At 36.2% G+C, this 18,409-nt stretch overlaps 1 non-coding gene and 18 pseudogenes across 1 annotated transcript; all 19 read left to right on the top strand.

Moving 5' to 3' along the window:
- Positions 1-479: 479 nt before the first annotated feature.
- Positions 480-598, top strand: LOC145647700 (5S ribosomal RNA; annotated as a pseudogene).
- Positions 599-1,497: 899 nt separating this feature from the next.
- Positions 1,498-1,616, top strand: LOC145648738 (5S ribosomal RNA; annotated as a pseudogene).
- A 353-nt stretch (positions 1,617-1,969) lies between these two features.
- LOC145648944 (5S ribosomal RNA) lies at positions 1,970-2,088 on the top strand (annotated as a pseudogene).
- A 572-nt stretch (positions 2,089-2,660) lies between these two features.
- LOC145649190 (5S ribosomal RNA) lies at positions 2,661-2,779 on the top strand. Its single transcript, XR_014116558.1, has one exon. It is a non-coding gene; the product is annotated as a 5S ribosomal RNA (ribosomal RNA).
- A 352-nt stretch (positions 2,780-3,131) lies between these two features.
- Positions 3,132-3,250, top strand: LOC145643764 (5S ribosomal RNA; annotated as a pseudogene).
- Positions 3,251-4,355: 1,105 nt separating this feature from the next.
- Positions 4,356-4,474, top strand: LOC145644212 (5S ribosomal RNA; annotated as a pseudogene).
- A 667-nt stretch (positions 4,475-5,141) lies between these two features.
- LOC145649038 (5S ribosomal RNA) lies at positions 5,142-5,260 on the top strand (annotated as a pseudogene).
- Positions 5,261-5,724: 464 nt separating this feature from the next.
- On the top strand, positions 5,725-5,843 carry LOC145650593 (5S ribosomal RNA; annotated as a pseudogene).
- Positions 5,844-6,948: 1,105 nt separating this feature from the next.
- LOC145646659 (5S ribosomal RNA) lies at positions 6,949-7,067 on the top strand (annotated as a pseudogene).
- Positions 7,068-7,531: 464 nt separating this feature from the next.
- On the top strand, positions 7,532-7,650 carry LOC145643766 (5S ribosomal RNA; annotated as a pseudogene).
- A 1,106-nt stretch (positions 7,651-8,756) lies between these two features.
- Positions 8,757-8,875, top strand: LOC145646660 (5S ribosomal RNA; annotated as a pseudogene).
- A 464-nt stretch (positions 8,876-9,339) lies between these two features.
- Positions 9,340-9,458, top strand: LOC145643767 (5S ribosomal RNA; annotated as a pseudogene).
- A 1,105-nt stretch (positions 9,459-10,563) lies between these two features.
- On the top strand, positions 10,564-10,682 carry LOC145649039 (5S ribosomal RNA; annotated as a pseudogene).
- An 884-nt stretch (positions 10,683-11,566) lies between these two features.
- LOC145646661 (5S ribosomal RNA) lies at positions 11,567-11,685 on the top strand (annotated as a pseudogene).
- Positions 11,686-13,226: 1,541 nt separating this feature from the next.
- On the top strand, positions 13,227-13,345 carry LOC145646662 (5S ribosomal RNA; annotated as a pseudogene).
- Positions 13,346-14,447: 1,102 nt separating this feature from the next.
- LOC145646663 (5S ribosomal RNA) lies at positions 14,448-14,566 on the top strand (annotated as a pseudogene).
- An 884-nt stretch (positions 14,567-15,450) lies between these two features.
- LOC145646664 (5S ribosomal RNA) lies at positions 15,451-15,569 on the top strand (annotated as a pseudogene).
- An 884-nt stretch (positions 15,570-16,453) lies between these two features.
- Positions 16,454-16,572, top strand: LOC145646666 (5S ribosomal RNA; annotated as a pseudogene).
- A 1,105-nt stretch (positions 16,573-17,677) lies between these two features.
- On the top strand, positions 17,678-17,796 carry LOC145648952 (5S ribosomal RNA; annotated as a pseudogene).
- Positions 17,797-18,409: the final 613 nt, after the last annotated feature.

Consider the following 18,409-nt stretch of genomic DNA (forward strand, 5'->3'; position numbering starts at 1 on the left):
ATAGCAGATGCTGTAAGTTTTTGTTGCATCACTTTACTTTAATCTGCAACTGACAAGCTTGTATGTGAAGTGTACAGATTAAATAGAAATATTTTAGTACCAGGGAATAGCAGGTGCTGTAAGATTGTATTGCATCCCTTTAATTTATGTTCAAGCTATCATGTTCAAATTTGAAGTGCAGTGAATAATTAACTTAAACTATCTGTTAGCACCTGGGAATAGCAGATGCTGTACGTTTTTTTTTGCATCACTTTCATTTACTCTCCAACTCACATGCCTGAATGTGAAGTGCAGTGATTCATCAAAAAACTGTCTGTTAGTGCCTCCGTATACCAGATGTTGTAAGCTTTTATTGCATCATTTAATTTACATTCAAGATACCATTCTAGAATGTCAAGTGCAGGGATTAATAAAAAAAATTGTCAGATTGGTCTTTGATCATATTTGCTATGATTAGGAAATTTGAGTAAGTGTTTAAAGTTTACGGCCACACCAGCTTGAGAACGCCCAATCTCATCTGACCTTGGAAGCTAAGCAAGTTTGGGCCTGGATAGTACTGAGGTGGGACCCTCCTTAGGAATACCAGGTGCTGTAAGCTTTTATTGCATCACTTTAATTTACTTTCAAGCTGACATGCTCAAATGTGAAGTGCAGTGATTCATCAAAAAACTATATGTTAGCACCTTGGACTACGAGATGCTGTAAGCTTCTCTTGCATCACTTTAATTTACTGTCAAGATGACATGCTAGGATGTGAAATGCAGTGATTAATTAAAAAAACTATCTGTTAGCACCTGGGAATAGCAGATGCTGTAAGTTTTTGTTGCATCACTTTACTTTAATCTGCAACTGACAAGCTTGTATGTGAAGTGTACAGATTAAATAGAAATATTTTAGTACCAGGGAATAGCAGGTGCTGTAAGATTGTATTGCATCCCTTTAATTTATTTTCAAGCTATCATGTTCAAATTTGAAGTGCAGTGAATAATTAACTCAAACTGTCTGTTAGCACCTGGGAATAGCAGATGCTGTAAGTTTTTGTTGCATCACTTTACTTTAATCTGCAACTGACAAGCTTATATGTGAAGTGTACAGATTAAATAGAAATATTTTAGTACCAGGGAATAGCAGGTGCTGTAAGATTGTATTGCATCCCTTTAATTTATGTTCAAGCTATCATGTTCAAATTTGAAGTGCAGTGAATAATTAACTTAAACTATCTGTTAGCACCTGGGAATAGCAGATGCTGTACGTTTTTTTTTGCATCACTTTCATTTACTCTCCAACTCACATGCCTGAATGTGAAGTGCAGTGATTCATCAAAAAACTGTCTGTTAGTGCCTCCGTATACCAGATGTTGTAAGCTTTTATTGCATCATTTAATTTACATTCAAGATAACATTCTAGAATGTCAAGTGCAGGGATTAATAAAAAAAATTGTCAGATTGGTCTTTGATCATATTTGCTATGATTAGGCAATTTGAGTAAGTGTTTAAGGTTTACGGCCACACCAGCTTGAGAACGCCCAATCTCATCTGATCTTGTAAGCTAAGCAAGTTTGGGCCTGGATAGTACTGAGGTGGGACTCTACCTAGGAATACCAGGTGCTGTAAGCTCTTCTTGCATCACTTTAATTTACTTTCAAGCTGACATGCTCAAATGTGAAGTGCAGTGATTATTAAAATAAAACTATCTGTTAGCACCTGGGAATAGCCGATGCTGTAAGTTTTTTTTGCATCACTTTCATTTACTCTCCAACTCACATGCCTGAATGTGAAGTGCAGTGATTCATCAAAAAACTGTCTGTTAGTGCCTCCGTATACCAGATGTTGTAAGCTTTTATTGCATCATTTAATTTACATTCAAGATACCATTCTAGAATGTCAAGTGCAGGGATTAATAAAAAAAATTGTCAGATTGGTCTTTGATCATATTTGCTATGATTAGGAAATTTGAGTAAGTGTTTAAAGCTTACGGCCACACCAGCTTGAGAACGCCCAATCTCATCTGACCTTGGAAGCTAAGCAAGTTTGGCCCTGGATAGTACTGAGGTGGGACCCTCCCTAGGAATACCAGGTGCTGTAAGCTTTTATTGCATCACTTTAATTTACTTTCAAGCTGACATGCTCAAATGTGAAGTGCAGTGATTAATAAAAAAAACTATCTGTTAGCACCTGGGAATAGCAGATGCTGTAAGTTTTTTTTGCATCACTTTCATTTACTCTCCAACTCACGTGCCTAAATGTGAAGTGCAGTGATTCATCAAAAACTATCTGTTAGCAACTTGGACTACGAGATGCTGTAAGCTTCTCTCGCATCAATTTAATTTACTGTCAAGATGACATGCTAGGATGTGAAATGCAATGATTAATAAAAAAAACTATCTGTTAGCACCTGGGAATAGCAGATGCTGTAAGTTTTTTTTGCATCACTTTCATTTACTCTCCAACTCACATGCCTGAATGTGAAGTGCAGTGATTCATCAAAAAACTGTCTGTTAGTGCCTCCGTATACCAGATGTTGTAAGCTTTTATTGCATCATTTAATTTACATTCAAGATAACATTCTAGAATGTCAAGTGCAGGGATTAATAAAAAAAATTGTCAGATTGGTCTTTGATCATATTTGCTATGATTAGGCAATTTGAGTAAGTGTTTAAGGCTTACGGCCACACCAGCTTGAGAACGCCCAATCTCATCTGACCTTGGAAGCTAAGCAAGTTTGGGCCTGGATAGTACTGAGGTGGGACCCTACCTAGGAATACCAGGTGCTGTAAGCTTTTCTTGCATCACTTTAATTCACTTTCAAGCTGACATGCTCAAATGTGAAGTGCAGTGATTAATTAAAAAAACTATCTGTTAGCACCTGGGAATAGCAGATGCTGTAAGTTTTTTTTGCATCACTTTCATTTACTCTCCAACTCACGTGCCTGAATGTGAAGTGCAGTGATTCATCAAAAAACTGTCTGTTAGTGCCTCCGTATACCAGATGTTGTAAGCTTTTATTGCATCATTTAATTTACATTCAAGATAACATTCTAGAATGTCAATTGCAGTGATTAATAAAAAAAATTGTCAGATTGGTCTTTGATCATATTTGCTATGATTAGGCAATTTGAGTAAGTGTTTGAGGCTTATGGCCACACCAGCTTGAGAATGCCCAAGCTCATCTGACCTTGGAAGCTAAGCAAGTTTGGGCCTGGATAGTACTGAGGTGGGACCCTACCTAGGAATACCAGGTGCTGCAAGCTTTTCTTGCATCACTTTAATTTACTTTCAAGTTGACATGCTCAAATGTGAAGTGCAGTGATTAATAAAAAAAACCATCTGTTAGCACCTGGGAATAGCCGATGCTGTAAGTTTTTTTTGCATCACTTTCATTTACTCTCCAACTCACATGCCTGAATGTGAAGTGCAGTGATTCCTCAAAAAACTATCTGTTAGCACCTTGGACTACGAGATGCTGTAAGCTTCTCTTGAATCACTTTAATTTACTGTCAAGATGACATGCTAAGATGTCAAATGCAGTGATTAATTAAAAAAACTATCTGTTAGCACCTGGGAATAGCAGATGCTGTAAGTTTTTGTTGCATCACTTTACTTTAATCTGCAACTGACAAGCTTGTATGTGAAGTGTACAGATTAAATAGAAATATTTTAGTACCAGGGAATAGCAGGTGCTGTAAGATTGTATTGCATCCCTTTAATTTATGTTCAAGCTATCATGTTCAAATTTGAAGTGCAATGAATAATTAACTCAAACTATCTGTTAGCACCTGGGAATAGCAGATGCTGTAAGTTTTTTTTGCATCACTTTCATTTACTCTCCAACTCACATGCCTGAATGTGAAGTGCAGTGATTCATCAAAAAACTATATGTTAGCACATTGGACTACGAGATGCTGTAAGCTTCTCTTGCATCACTTTAATTTACTGTCAAGATGACATGCTAGGATGTGAAATGCAGTGATTAATTAAAAAAACTATCTGTTAGCACCTGGGAATAGCAGATGCTGTAAGTTTTTGTTGCATCACTTTACTTTAATCTGCAACTGACAAGCTTGTATGTGAAGTGTACAGATTAAATAGAAATATTTTAGTACCAGGGAATAGCAGGTGCTGTAAGATTGTTTGCATCCCTTTAATTTATGTTCAAGCTATCATGTTCAAATTTGAAGTGCAGTGAATAATTAGTGCCTCCGTATACCAGCTCCGTATTGTAAGCTTTTATTGCATCATTTAATTACATTCAAGATAACATTCTAGAATGTCAAGTGCAGGGATTAATAAAAAAAATTGTCAGATTGGTCTTTGATCATATTTGCTATGATTAGGCAATTTGAGTAAGTGTTTAAGGCTTACGGCCACACCAGCTTGAGAACGCCCAATCTCATCTTACTTTGGAAGCTAAGCAAGTTTGGGCCTGAATAGTACTGAGGTGGGACCCTACCTAGGAATACCAGGTGCTGTAATCTTTTCTTGCATCACTTTAATTTACTTTCAAGCTGACATGCTCAAATGTGAAGTGCAGTGATTAATAAAAAAAACTATCTGTTAGCACCTGGGAATAGCAGATGCTGTAAGTTTTTTTTGCATCACTTTCATTTACTCTCCAACTCACATGCCTGAATGTGAAGTGCAGTGATTCATCAAAAAACTATATGTTAGCACATTGGACTATGAGATGCTGTAAGCTTCTCTTGCATCACTTTAATTTACTGTCAAGATGACATGCTAGGATGTGAAATGCAGTGATTAATTAAAAAAACTACCTGTTAGCACCTGGGAATAGCAGATGCTGTAAGTTTTTGTTGCATCACTTTACTTTAATCTGCAACTGACAAGCTTGTATGTGAAGTGTACAGATTAAATAGATATATTTTAGTACCAGGGAATAGCAGGTGCTGTAAGATTGTATTGCATCCCTTTAATTTGTGTTCAAGCTATCATGTTCAAATTTGAAGTGCAGTGAATAATTAGTGCCTCCGTATACCAGCTCCGTATTGTAAGCTTTTATTGCATCATTTAATTACATTCAAGATAACATTCTAGAATGTCAAGTGCAGGGATTAATAAAAAAAATTGTCAGATTGGTCTTTGATCATATTTGCTATGATTAGGCAATTTGAGTAAGTGTTTAAGGCTTACGGCCACACCAGCTTGAGAACGCCCAATCTCATCTGACCTTGGAAACTAAGCAAGTTTGGGCCTGAATAGTACTGAGGTGGGACCCTACCTAGGAATACCAGGTGCTGTAAGCTTTTCTTGCATCACTTTAATTTACTTTCAAGCTGACATGCTCAAATGTGAAGTGCAGTGATTAATAAAAAAAACTATCTGTTAGCACCTGGGAATAGCAGGTGCTGTAAGATTGTATTGCATCCCTTTAATTTATGTTCAAGCTATCATGTTCAAATTTGAAGTGCAGTGAATAATTAACTCAAACTATCTGTTAGCACCTGGGAATAGCCGATGCTGTAAGTTTTTTTTGCATCACTTTCATTTACTCTCCAACTCACATGCCTGAATGTGAAGTGCAGTGATTCATCAAAAAACTGTCTGTTAGTGCCTCCGTATACCAGATGTTGTAAGCTTTTATTGCATCATTTAATTTACATTCAAGATAACATTCTAGAATGTCAATTGCAGGGATTAATAAAAAAAATTGTCAGATTGGTCTTTGATCATATTTGCTATGATTAGGCAATTTGAGTAAGTGTTTGAGGCTTATGGCCACACCAGCTTGAGAACGCCCAAGCTCATCTGACCTTGGAAGCTAAGCAAGTTTGGGCCTGGATAGTACTGAGGTGGGACCCTACCTAGGAATACCAGGTGCTGCAAGCTTTTCTTGCATCACTTTAATTTACTTTCAAGTTGACATGCTCAAATGTGAAGTGCAGTGATTAATAAAAAAAACCATCTGTTAGCACCTGGGAATAGCCGATGCTGTAAGTTTTTTTTGCATCACTTTCATTTACTCTCCAACTCACATGCCTGAATGTGAAGTGCAGTGATTCCTCAAAAAACTATCTGTTAGCACCTTGGACTACGAGATGCTGTAAGCTTCTCTTGCATCACTTTAATTTACTTTCAAGATGACATGCTAGGATGTGAAGTGCAGTGATTAATTAAAAAAACTATCTGTTAGCACCTGGGAATAGCAAATGCTGTAAGTTTTTGTTGCATCACTTTACTTTAATCTGCAACTGACAAGCTTGTATGTGAAGTGTACAGATTAAATAGAAATATTTTAGTACCAGGGAATAGCAGGTGCTGTAAGATTGTATTGCATCCCTTTAATTTATGTTCAAGCTATCATGTTCAAATTTGAAGTGCAGTGAATAATTAACTCAAACTATCTGTTAGCACCTGGGAATAGCAGATGCTGTAAGTTTTTTTTGCATCACTTTCATTTACTCTCCAACTCACATGCCTGAATGTGAAGTGCAGTGATTCATCAAAAAACTATATGTTAGCACATTGGACTACGAGATGCTGTAAGCTTCTCTTGCATCACTTTAATTTACTGTCAAGATGACATGCTAGGATGTGAAATGCAGTGATTAATTAAAAAAACTATCTGTTAGCACCTGGGAATAGCAGATGCTGTAAGTTTTTGTTGCATCACTTTACTTTAATCTGCAACTGACAAGCTTGTATGTGAAGTGTACAGATTAAATAGAAATATTTTAGTACCAGGGAATAGCAGGTGCTGTAAGATTGTTTGCATCCCTTTAATTTATGTTCAATCTATCATGTTCAAATTTGAAGTGCAGTGAATAATTAGTGCCTCAGTATACCAGCTCCGTATTGTAAGCTTTTATTGCATCATTTAATTACATTCAAGATAACATTCTAGAATGTCAAGTGCAGGGATTAATAAAAAAAATTGTCAGATTGGTCTTTGATCATATTTGCTATGATTAGGCAATTTGAGTAATTGTTTAAGGCTTACGGCCACACCAGCTTGAGAACGCCCAATCTCATCTGACCTTGGAAGCTAAGCAAGTTTGGGCCTGAATAGTACTGAGGTGGGACCCTACCTAGGAATACCAGGTGCTGTAAGCTTTTCTTGCATCACTTTAATTTACTTTCAAGCTGACATGCTCAAATGTGAAGTGCAGTGATTAATAAAAAAAACTATCTGTTAGCACCTGGGAATAGCAGGTGCTGTAAGATTGTATTGCATCCCTTTAATTTATGTTCAAGCTATCATGTTCAAATTTGAAGTGCAGTGAATAATTAACTCAAACTATCTGTTAGCACCTGGGAATAGCCGATGCTGTAAGTTTTTTTTGCATCACTTTCATTTACTCTCCAACTCACATGCCTGAATGTGAAGTGCAGTGATTCATCAAAAAACTGTCTGTTAGTGCCTCCGTATACCAGATGTTGTAAGCTTTTATTGCATCATTTAATTTACATTCAAGATAACATTCTAGAATGTCAATTGCAGGGATTAATAAAAAAAATTGTCAGATTGGTCTTTGATCATATTTGCTATGATTAGGCAATTTGAGTAAGTGTTTGAGGCTTATGGCCACACCAGCTTGAGAATGCCCAAGCTCATCTGACCTTGGAAGCTAAGCAAGTTTGGGCCTGGATAGTACTGAGGTGGGACCCTACCTAGGAATACCAGGTGCTGCAAGCTTTTCTTGCATCACTTTAATTTACTTTCAAGTTGACATGCTCAAATGTGAAGTGCAGTGATTAATAAAAAAAAACCATCTGTTAGCACCTGGGAATAGCCGATGCTGTAAGTTTTTTTTGCATCACTTTCATTTACTCTCCAACTCACATGCCTGAATGTGAAGTGCAGTGATTCCTCAAAAAACTATCTGTTAGCACCTTGGACTACGAGATGCTGTAAGCTTCTCTTGCATCACTTTAATTTACTTTCAAGATGACATGCTAGGATGTGAAGTGCAGTGATTAATTAAAAAAACTATCTGTTAGCACCTGGGAATAGCAAATGCTGTAAGTTTTTGTTGCATCACTTTACTTTAATCTGCAACTGACAAGCTTGTATGTGAAGTGTACAGATTAAATAGAAATATTTTAGTACCAGGGAATAGCAGGTGCTGTAAGATTGTATTGCATCCCTTTAATTTATGTTCAAGCTATCATGTTCAAATTTGAAGTGCAGTGAATAATTAACTCAAACTATCTGTTAGCACCTGGGAATAGCAGATGCTGTAAGTTTTTTTTGCATCACTTTCATTTACTCTCCAACTCACATGCCTGAATGTGAAGTGCAGTGATTCATCAAAAAACTATATGTTAGCACATTGGACTACGAGATGCTGTAAGCTTCTCTTGCATCACTTTAATTTACTGTCAAGATGACATGCTAGGATGTGAAATGCAGTGATTAATTAAAAAAACTATCTGTTAGCACCTGGGAATAGCAGATGCTGTAAGTTTTTGTTGCATCACTTTACTTTAATCTGCAACTGACAAGCTTGTATGTGAAGTGTACAGATTAAATAGAAATATTTTAGTACCAGGGAATAGCAGGTGCTGTAAGATTGTTTGCATCCCTTTAATTTATGTTCAATCTATCATGTTCAAATTTGAAGTGCAGTGAATAATTAGTGCCTCAGTATACCAGCTCCGTATTGTAAGCTTTTATTGCATCATTTAATTACATTCAAGATAACATTCTAGAATGTCAAGTGCAGGGATTAATAAAAAAAATTGTCAGATTGGTCTTTGATCATATTTGCTATGATTAGGCAATTTGAGTAAGTGTTTAAGGCTTACGGCCACACCAGCTTGAGAACGCCCAATCTCATCTGACCTTGGAAGCTAAGCAAGTTTGGGCCTGAATAGTACTGAGGTGGGACCCTACCTAGGAATACCAGGTGCTGTAAGCTTTTCTTGCATCACTTTAATTTACTTTCAAGCTGACATGCTCAAATGTGAAGTGCAGTGATTAATAAAAAAAACTATCTGTTAGCACCTGGGAATAGCAGGTGCTGTAAGATTGTATTGCATCCCTTTAATTTATGTTCAAGCTATCATGTTCAAATTTGAAGTGCAGTGAATAATTAACTCAAACTATCTGTTAGCACCTGGGAATAGCCGATGCTGTAAGTTTTTTTTGCATCACTTTCATTTACTCTCCAACTCACATGCCTGAATGTGAAGTGCAGTGATTCATCAAAAAACTGTCTGTTAGTGCCTCCGTATACCAGATGTTGTAAGCTTTTATTGCATCATTTAATTTACATTCAAGATAACATTCTAGAATGTCATTTGCAGGGATTAATAAAAAAAATTGTCAGATTGGTCTTTGATCATATTTGCTATGATTAGGCAATTTGAGTAAGTGTTTGAGGCTTATGGCCACACCAGCTTGAGAATGCCCAAGCTCATCTGACCTTGGAAGCTAAGCAAGTTTGGGCCTGGATAGTACTGAGGTGGGACCCTACCTAGGAATACCAGGTGCTGCAAGCTTTTCTTGCATCACTTTAATTTACTTTCAAGTTGACATGCTCAAATGTGAAGTGCAGTGATTAATAAAAAAAACCATCTGTTAGCACCTGGGAATAGCCGATGCTGTAAGTTTTTTTTGCATCACTTTCATTTACTCTCCAACTCACATGCCTGAATGTGAAGTGCAGTGATTCCTCAAAAAACTATCTGTTAGCACCTTGGACTACGAGATGCTGTAAGCTTCTCTTGCATCACTTTAATTTACTTTCAAGATGACATGCTAGGATGTGAAGTGCAGTGATTAATTAAAAAAACTATCTGTTAGCACCTGGGAATAGCAAATGCTGTAAGTTTTTGTTGCATCACTTTACTTTAATCTGCAACTGACAAGCTTGTATGTGAAGTGTACAGATTAAATAGAAATATTTTAGTACCAGGGAATAGCAGGTGCTGTAAGATTGTATTGCATCCCTTTAATTTATGTTCAAGCTATCATGTTCAAATTTGAAGTGCAGTGAATAATTAACTCAAACTATCTGTTAGCACCTGGGAATAGCAGATGCTGTAAGTTTTTTTTGCATCACTTTCATTTACTCTCCAACTCACATGCCTGAATGTGAAGTGCAGTGATTCATCAAAAAACTATATGTTAGCACATTGGACTACGAGATGCTGTAAGCTTCTCTTGCATCACTTTAATTTACTGTCAAGATGACATGCTAGGATGTGAAATGCAGTGATTAATTAAAAAAACTATCTGTTAGCACCTGGGAATAGCAGATGCTATAAGTTTTTGTTGCATCACTTTACTTTAATCTGCAACTGACAAGCTTGTATGTGAAGTGTACAGATTAAATAGAAATATTTTAGTACCAGGGAATAGCAGGTGCTGTAATATTGTTTGCATCCCTTTAATTTATGTTCAATCTATCATGTTCAAATTTGAAGTGCAGTGAATAATTAGTGCCTCAGTATACCAGCTCCGTATTGTAAGCTTTTATTGCATCATTTAATTACATTCAAGATAACATTCTAGAATGTCAAGTGCAGGGATTAATAAAAAAAATTGTCAGATTGGTCTTTGATCATATTTGCTATGATTAGGCAATTTGAGTAAGTGTTTAAGGCTTACGGCCACACCAGCTTGAGAACGCCCAATCTCATCTGACCTTGGAAACTAAGCAAGTTTGGGCCTGAATAGTACTGAGGTGGGACCCTACCTAGGAATACCAGGTGCTGTAAGCTTTTCTTGCATCACTTTAATTTACTTTCAAGCTGACATGCTCAAATGTGAAGTGCAGTGATTAATAAAAAAAACTATCTGTTAGCACCTGGGAATAGCAGATGCTGTAAGTTTTTTTTGCATCACTTTCATTTACTCTCCAACTCACATGCCTGAATGTGAAGTGCAGTGATTCCTCAAAAATCTATCTCTTAGCACCTTGGACTACGAGATGCTGTAAGATTCTCTTGCATCACTTTAATTTACTTTCAAGATGACATGCTAGGATGTGAAGTGCAGTGATTAATTAAAAAAACTATGTGTTAGCACCTGGGAATAGCAAATGCTGTAAGTTTTTGTTGCATCACTTTACTTTAATCTGCAACTGACAAGCTTGTATGTGAAGTGTACAGATTAAATAGAAATATTTTAGTACCAGGGAATAGCAGGTGCTGTAAGATTGTATTGCATCCCTTTAATTTATGTTCAAGCTATCATATTCAAATTTGAAGTGCAGTGAATAATTAACTCAAACTATCTGTTAGCACCTGGGAATAGCAGATGCTGTAAGTTTTTGTTGCATCACTTTACTTTAATCTGCAACTGACAAGCTTGTATGTGAAGTGTACAGATTAAATAGAAATATTTTAGTACCAGGGAATAGCAGGTGCTGTAAGATTGTTTGCATCCCTTTAATTTATGTTCAATCTATCATGTTCAAATTTGAAGTGCAGTGAATAATTAGTGCCTCAGTATACCAGCTCCGTATTGTAAGCTTTTATTGCATCATTTAATTACATTCAAGATAAGATTCTAGAATGTCAAGTGCAGGGATTAATAAAAAAAATTGTCAGATTGGTCTTTGATCATATTTGCTATGATTAGGCAATTTGAGTAAGTGTTTAAGGCTTACGGCCACACCAGCTTGAGAACGCCCAATCTCATCTGACCTTGGAAGCTAAGCAAGTTTGGGCCTGAATAGTACTGAGGTGGGACCCTACCTAGGAATACCAGGTGCTGTAAGCTTTTCTTGCATCACTTTAATTTACTTTCAAGCTGACATGCTCAAATGTGAAGTGCAGTGATTAATTAAAAAAACTATCTGTTAGCACCTGGGAATAGCAAATGCTGTAAGTTTTTGTTGCATCACTTTACTTTAATCTGCAACTGACAAGCTTGTATGTGAAGTGTACAGATTAAATAGAAATATTTTAGTACCAGGGAATAGCAGGTGCTGTAAGATTGTATTGCATCCCTTTAATTTATGTTCAAGCTATCATGTTCAAATTTGAAGTGCAGTGAATAATTAACTCAAACTATCTGTTAGCACCTCGGAATAGCAGATGCTGTAAGTTTTTTTTGCATCACTTTCATTTACTCTCCAACTCACATGCCTGAATGTGAAGTGCAGTGATTCCTCAAAAATCTATCTCTTAGCACCTTGGACTACGAGATGCTGTAAGATTCTCTTGCATCACTTTAATTTACTTTCAAGATGACATGCTAGGATGTGAAGTGCAGTGATTAATTAAAAAAACTATGTGTTAGCACCTGGGAATAGCAAATGCTGTAAGTTTTTGTTGCATCACTTTACTTTAATCTGCAACTGACAAGCTTGTATGTGAAGTGTACAGATTAAATAGAAATATTTTAGTACCAGGGAATAGCAGGTGCTGTAAGATTGTATTGCATCCCTTTAATTTATGTTCAAGCTATCATGTTCAAATTTGAAGTGCAGTGAATAATTAACTCAAACTATCTGTTAGCACCTCGGAATAGCAGATGCTGTAAGTTTTTTTTGCATCACTTTCATTTACTCTCCAACTCACATGCCTGAATGTGAAGTGCAGTGATTCCTCAAAAATCTATCTCTTAGCACCTTGGACTACGAGATGCTGTAAGATTCTCTTGCATCACTTTAATTTACTTTCAAGATGACATGCTAGGATGTGAAGTGCAGTGATTAATTAAAAAAACTATGTGTTAGCACCTGGGAATAGCAAATGCTGTAAGTTTTTGTTGCATCACTTTACTTTAATCTGCAACTGACAAGCTTGTATGTGAAGTGTACAGATTAAATAGAAATATTTTAGTACCAGGGAATAGCAGGTGCTGTAAGATTGTATTGCATCCCTTTAATTTATGTTCAAGCTATCATATTCAAATTTGAAGTGCAGTGAATAATTAACTCAAACTATCTGTTAGCACCTGGGAATAGCAGATGCTGTAAGTTTTTGTTGCATCACTTTACTTTAATCTGCAACTGACAAGCTTGTATGTGAAGTGTACAGATTAAATAGAAATATTTTAGTACCAGGGAATAGCAGGTGCTGTAAGATTGTTTGCATCCCTTTAATTTATGTTCAATCTATCATGTTCAAATTTGAAGTGCAGTGAATAATTAGTGCCTCAGTATACCAGCTCCGTATTGTAAGCTTTTATTGCATCATTTAATTACATTTAAGATAAGATTCTAGAATGTCAAGTGCAGGGATTAATAAAAAAAATTGTCAGATTGGTCTTTGATCATATTTGCTATGATTAGGCAATTTGAGTAAGTGTTTAAGGCTTACGGCCACACCAGCTTGAGAACGCCCAATCTCATCTGACCTTGGAAGCTAAGCAAGTTTGGGCCTGAATAGTACTGAGGTGGGACCCTACCTAGGAATACCAGGTGCTGTAAGCTTTTCTTGCATCACTTTAATTTACTTTCAAGCTGACATGCTCAAATGTGAAGTGCAGTGATTAATTAAAAAAACTATCTGTTAGCACCTGGGAATAGCAAATGCTGTAAGTTTTTGTTGCATCACTTTACTTTAATCTGCAACTGACAAGCTTGTATGTGAAGTGTACAGATTAAATAGAAATATTTTAGTACCAGGGAATAGCAGGTGCTGTAAGATTGTATTGCATCCCTTTAATTTATGTTCAAGCTATCATGTTCAAATTTGAAGTGCAGTGAATAATTAACTCAAACTATCTGTTAGCACCTCGGAATAGCAGATGCTGTAAGTTTTTTTTGCATCACTTTCATTTACTCTCCAACTCACATGCCTGAATGTGAAGTGCAGTGATTCCTCAAAAATCTATCTCTTAGCACCTTGGACTACGAGATGCTGTAAGATTCTCTTGCATCACTTTAATTTACTTTCAAGATGACATGCTAGGATGTGAAGTGCAGTGATTAATTAAAAAAACTATGTGTTAGCACCTGGGAATAGCAAATGCTGTAAGTTTTTGTTGCATCACTTTACTTTAATCTGCAACTGACAAGCTTGTATGTGAAGTGTACAGATTAAATAGAAATATTTTAGTACCAGGGAATAGCAGGTGCTGTAAGATTGTATTGCATCCCTTTAATTTATGTTCAAGCTATCATATTCAAATTTGAAGTGCAGTGAATAATTAACTCAAACTATCTGTTAGCACCTGGGAATAGCAGATGCTGTAAGTTTTTGTTGCATCACTTTACTTTAATCTGCAACTGACAAGCTTGTATGTGAAGTGTACAGATTAAATAGAAATATTTTAGTACCAGGGAATAGCAGGTGCTGTAAGATTGTTTGCATCCCTTTAATTTATGTTCAATCTATCATGTTCAAATTTGAAGTGCAGTGAATAATTAGTGCCTCAGTATACCAGCTCCGTATTGTAAGCTTTTATTGCATCATTTAATTACATTCAAGATAAGATTCTAGAATGTCAAGTGCAGGGATTAATAAAAAAAATTGTCAGATTGGTCTTTGATCATATTTGCTATGATTAGGCAATTTGAGTAAGTGTTTAAGGCTTACGGCCACACCAGCTTGAGAACGCCCAATCTCATCTGACCTTGGAAGCTAAGCAAGTTTGGGCCTGAATAGTACTGAGGTGGGACCCTACCTAGGAATACCAGGTGCTGTAAGCTTTTCTTGCATCACTTTAATTTACTTTCAAGCTGACATGCTCAAATGTGAAGTGCAGTGATTAATTAAAAAAACTATCTGTTAGCACCTGGGAATAGCAAATGCTGTAAGTTTTTGTTGCATCACTTTACTTTAATCTGCAACTGACAAGCTTGTATGTGAAGTGTACAGATTAAATAGAAATATTTTAGTACCAGGGAATAGCAGGTGCTGTAAGATTGTATTGCATCCCTTTAATTTATGTTCAAGCTATCATGTTCAAATTTGAAGTGCAGTGAATAATTAACTCAAACTATCTGTTAGCACCTGGGAATAGCAGATGCTGTAAGTTTTTTTTGCATCACTTTCATTTACTCTCCAACTCACATGCCTGAATGTGAAGTGCAGTGATTCATCAAAAAACTATATGTTAGCACATTGGACTACGAGATGCTGTAAGCTTCTCTTGCATCACTTTAATTTACTGTCAAGATGACATGCTAGGATGTGAAATGCAGTGATTAATTAAAAAAACTATCTGTTAGCACCTGGGAATAGCAGATGCTGTAAGTTTTTGTTGCATCACTTTACTTTAATCTGCAACTGACAAGCTTGTATGTGAAGTGTACAGATTAAATAGAAATATTTTAGTACCAGGGAATAGCAGGTGCTGTAAGATTGTTTGCATCCCTTTAATTTATGTTCAATCTATCATGTTCAAATTTGAAGTGCAGTGAATAATTAGTGCCTCAGTATACCAGCTCCGTATTGTAAGCTTTTATTGCATCATTTAATTACATTCAAGATAACATTCTAGAATGTCAAGTGCAGGGATTAATAAAAAAAATTGTCAGATTGGTCTTTGATCATATTTGCTATGATTAGGCAATTTGAGTAAGTGTTTAAGGCTTACGGCCACACCAGCTTGAGAACGCCCAATCTCATCTGACCTTGGAAGCTAAGCAAGTTTGGGCCTGAATAGTACTGAGGTGGGACCCTACCTAGGAATACCAGGTGCTGTAAGCTTTTCTTGCATCACTTTAATTTACTTTCAAGCTGACATGCTCAAATGTGAAGTGCAGTGATTAATAAAAAAAACTATCTGTTAGCACCTGGGAATAGCAGATGCTGTAAGTTTTTTTTGCATCACTTTCATTTACTCTCCAACTCACATGCCTGAATGTGAAGTGCAGTGATTCCTCAAAAATCTATCTCTTAGCACCTTGGACTACGAGATGCTGTAAGATTCTCTTGCATCACTTTAATTTACTTTCAAGATGACATGCTAGGATGTGAAGTGCAGTGATTAATTAAAAAAACTATGTGTTAGCACCTGGGAATAGCAAATGCTGTAAGTTTTTGTTGCATCACTTTACTTTAATCTGCAACTGACAAGCTTGTATGTGAAGTGTACAGATTAAATAGAAATATTTTAGTACCAGGGAATAGCAGGTGCTGTAAGATTGTATTGCATCCCTTTAATTTATGTTCAAGCTATCATGTTCAAATTTGAAGTGCAGTGAATAATTAACTCAAACTATCTTTTAGCACCTGGGAATAGCAGATGCTGTAAGTTTTTGTTGCATCACTTTACTTTAATCTGCAACTGACAAGCTTGTATGTGAAGTGTACAGATTAAATAGAAATATTTTAGTACCAGGGAATAGCAGGTGCTGTAAGATTGTTTGCATCCCTTTAATTTATGTTCAATCTATCATGTTCAAATTTGAAGTGCAGTGAATAATTAGTGCCTCAGTATACCAGCTCCGTATTGTAAGCTTTTATTGCATCATTTAATTACATTCAAGATAACATTCTAGAATGTCAAGTGCAGGGATTAATAAAAAAAATTGTCAGATTGGTCTTTGATCATATTTGCTATGATTAGGCAATTTGAGTAAGTGTTTAAGGCTTACGGCCACACCAGCTTGAGAACGCCCAATCTCATCTGACCTTGGAAGCTAAGCAAGTTTGGGCCTGAATAGTACTGAGGTGGGACCCTACCTAGGAATACCAGGTGCTGTAAGCTTTTCTTGCATCACTTTAATTTACTTTCAAGCTGACATGCTCAAATGTGAAGTGCAGTGATTAATAAAAAAAACTATCTGTTAGCACCTGGGAATAGCAGATGCTGTAAGTTTTTTTTGCATCACTTTCATTTACTCTCCAACTCACATGCCTGAATGTGAAGTGCAGTGATTCCTCAAAAATCTATCTCTTAGCACCTTGGACTACGAGATGCTGTAAGATTCTCTTGCATCACTTTAATTTACTTTCAAGATGACATGCTAGGATGTGAAGTGCAGTGATTAATTAAAAAAACTATGTGTTAGCACCTGGGAATAGCAAATGCTGTAAGTTTTTGTTGCATCACTTTACTTTAATCTGCAACTGACAAGCTTGTATGTGAAGTGTACAGATTAAATAGAAATATTTTAGTACCAGGGAATAGCAGGTGCTGTAAGATTGTATTGCATCCCTTTAATTTATGTTCAAGCTATCATGTTCAAATTTGAAGTGCAGTGAATAATTAACTCAAACTATCTGTTAGCACCTGGGAATAGCAGATGCTGTAAGTTTTTTTTGCATCACTTTCATTTACTCTCCAACTCACATGCCTGAATGTGAAGTGCAGTGATTCATCAAAAAACTATATGTTAGCACATTGGACTACGAGATGCTGTAAGCTTCTCTTGCATCACTTTAATTTACTGTCAAGATGACATGCTAGGATGTGAAATGCAGTGATTAATTAAAAAAACTATCTGTTAGCACCTGGGAATAGCAGATGCTGTAAGTTTTTGTTGCATCACTTTACTTTAATCTGCAACTGACAAGCTTGTATGTGAAGTGTACAGATTAAATAGAAATATTTTAGTACCAGGGAATAGCAGGTGCTGTAAGATTGTTTGCATCCCTTTAATTTATGTTCAATCTATCATGTTCAAATTTGAAGTGCAGTGAATAATTAGTGCCTCAGTATACCAGCTCCGTATTGTAAGCTTTTATTGCATCATTTAATTACATTCAAGATAACATTCTAGAATGTCAAGTGCAGGGATTAATAAAAAAAATTGTCAGATTGGTCTTTGATCATATTTGCTATGATTAGGCAATTTGAGTAAGTGTTTAAGGCTTACGGCCACACCAGCTTGAGAACGCCCAATCTCATCTGACCTTGGAAGCTAAGCAAGTTTGGGCCTGAATAGTACTGAGGTGGGACCCTACCTAGGAATACCAGGTGCAGTAAGCTTTTCTTGCATCACTTTAATTTACTTTCAAGCTGACATGCTCAAATGTGAAGTGCAGTGATTAATAAAAAAAACTATCTGTTAGCACCTGGGAATAGCAGATGCTGTAAGTTTTTTTTGCATCACTTTCATTTACTCTCCAACTCACATGCCTGAATGTGAAGTGCAGTGATTCATCAAAAAACTATATGTTAGCACATTGGACTACGAGATGCTGTAAGCTTCTCTTGCATCACTTTAATTTACTGTCAAGATGACATGCTAGGATGTGAAATGCAGTGATTAATTAAAAAAACTATCTGTTAGCACCTGGGAATAGCAGATGCTGTAAGTTTTTGTTGCATCACTTTACTTTAATCTGCAACTGACAAGCTTGTATGTGAAGTGTACAGATTAAATAGAAATATTTTAGTACCAGGGAATAGCAGGTGCTGTAAGATTGTTTGCATCCCTTTAATTTATGTTCAATCTATCATGTTCAAATTTGAAGTGCAGTGAATAATTAGTGCCTCAGTATACCAGCTCCGTATTGTAAGCTTTTATTGCATCATTTAATTACATTCAAGATAACATTCTAGAATGTCAAGTGCAGGGATTAATAAAAAAAATTGTCAG

Source organism: Electrophorus electricus, chromosome 13, assembly GCF_041902795.1.
Source record: "Electrophorus electricus isolate QZ-2024a chromosome 13, ASM4190279v1, whole genome shotgun sequence".
In the NCBI taxonomy this organism is placed as follows: domain Eukaryota; kingdom Metazoa; phylum Chordata; class Actinopteri; order Gymnotiformes; family Gymnotidae; genus Electrophorus; species Electrophorus electricus.